Genomic DNA, 2,420 nt, shown 5'->3' on the forward strand with positions numbered 1-2,420 from the left:
GCCTTGAGCTTCCTTCTTTTTTTTTCATCATGTTGTTGTTTTCGTTGATGATGAGCTTGCCGTTAATAGGATGCTCTGTAAAACAACAACATAAACGGAGAGCAAAAAAGCATAACCGTTAGGAAGCGTGGATAATAGGGAGGCAGGATAATGGACTTATCCTCTCTTCTGACTGTAATTGTATTCGTCTGCTGTGCTTTTTATGCACTTCGTCTTGCAACAGGTAAATATTCCATTATGTTTTTTTGCCCTCAAGTCGCCTCGTATCTGTCACATCGCAGATAATATTAGCTTCAGTTTCTCATTTTTTTTATTCTCAATGGAATATCGATTGTATCGCGAGAGCGCTTTTCATCTCTTTAAGCTTTTCTACATTGATGGTAAATAATGCTTAATTAATTGAAAATCAACAAGTACACTCAATTTTAAATATTGGATTATTGTTTACTTTTATGATCAACTCAACGTATTTTAATTGAAAATTCTAAAAACGTAAATTTTGGATAAATAAGTATAAAAAATAAAATTCTATATTTTTGTACAGCAAAAAGAGCAAAAAAACATATTATTTTATATATGAAATAATAATTATCAAATCTTTAACAAATCTCTGTTGGATTCTTCAGTTAATTTACATTTTTAACATATTGTTGTATCAATAAAATGTGTAAAATGAGACATAAAAGTAGGTCAGATATACCAAGTACAAATGTTAATATGTACAACATTTTTATCACATTACGAATATTGTGAATGCAACTTTATTATTATATGTTATAATTATTTAATAACACCAGTACCTTGCGATGTGCGGCTTCGATCAGTGCGGATTCACTATACACAGATTTGAAATTTACAAAACAATCTTAATTTTAATTGAGCAATAAAATCTCTGTTGAATTCTTCAGTTGATTTACATTTTGAGAAATAAATGTAGGCCAGGTATACTAACTATATTTTTTTATTAAATAATAAAATAATGGAAATAATCTTATAATTGATGCAACATTTTTCACAACTTACGTATAGTGTAGATGCAACTTAATTATTATAAGTTGCGACTTCGATCAGTCCGATTCACTTTACCAAATTACTAAATTAACTAAATTGACCAAATTATAATTAATCCTAAAAAATTAGAACACGAAATTATTATTACATAATTACATAAATTATTTCATTTTATAAAGACGAGTGTCTTTTTATGCTGTCTATTTTTAAACAAAGACTTTAACTTCGATTAGTGCGGAAATTGGTGGTATCGTTTACCCGCACCATACGAGGTATTGCTGTACTTATTTATGATAGTATTGTAAGATTCCTCAGTTGATATTATTTTTCGTTTATATGAATTCTCTAACTTATTTTACAAGTACTTGTGATTCAACTTGTGTTTGTACAAGTACTTTATATTTGTATTAATACAAGCAATAAATACGGAATGTTGGTTGTATCAATTAGGGCCACATGAAGGTTATTGTGGGCCCTAAATACCAGTTTATTAGAAATGACCCTTAAATGCCTGATTTTCCAAATTAAATAATAAAAAAATCAGAATACTTATTTTATATATTTATTTCGAAAGCAAGTATCAATTTTGATACTTAGACATTAGGCCCATAAATATGACGCACTAACTGTTAATGTACTTAGATATCAAATTTGAAACTTTGGGCATTTAAGGGTTAAAACTTCATAGGCCCTAGGGTCTAGACACAGTTTCTAGTTTACCTAATGGATAATACGACCCTGATCTCAACGATGATTAAAGTTTGTTTTTCAAATAAGTAAACTTCTTGTGAAATGCTTTTAATTGTTAAAAATTATGTAACTACATCTAAATTATATTCTTAAAATTGCATATATTTTGTCTATTTGTGACCTACAAAGTCAAGTTACAATACTTTATTCATTCCAATGAAGTTGATTGAAAGAATGAATGAATGCATGCAAAATTTAAAACTAATAAACATATTACGAATCCACCACAAGCAAATGTAAATATGTTTTTAATGATTCTTTCTTTTTTATAATTAGCAGTATTTCCAGCAGCAAACACGAAGGAAAACAAAAATAGAGAAGCGGATAAAAGGTAATCCGCGTTTTCTACAATAAACCACTTCCATGCTAAACAACTTGCATAATATACACATGTTATGGAACGTGTTTCTCGGAAGCGGAAAATTTTTAAAAGAAAAAAACACTTGGAGACATGTTGTATTTTATTTATTTCAAACTGCAAAACATATTAGTGAAACGCTTAAATAATGGATTCGAAGGACAGAAATATGTTCCAGCTGTTTACGACTACTTGGAGACCGATTGCATAACATTAACTGACAGTTTTAATTCAGATTTTACTGGAGTTTCGCACAGTCCGAACTGAATCGATTCAGACAAGAAAAAAGACAAGTTTTTTT

The sequence above is a fragment of the Nicrophorus vespilloides genome, unplaced genomic scaffold (assembly GCF_001412225.1).
Source record: "Nicrophorus vespilloides isolate i.1.1-1 unplaced genomic scaffold, Nicve_v1.0, whole genome shotgun sequence".
In the NCBI taxonomy this organism is placed as follows: domain Eukaryota; kingdom Metazoa; phylum Arthropoda; class Insecta; order Coleoptera; family Silphidae; genus Nicrophorus; species Nicrophorus vespilloides.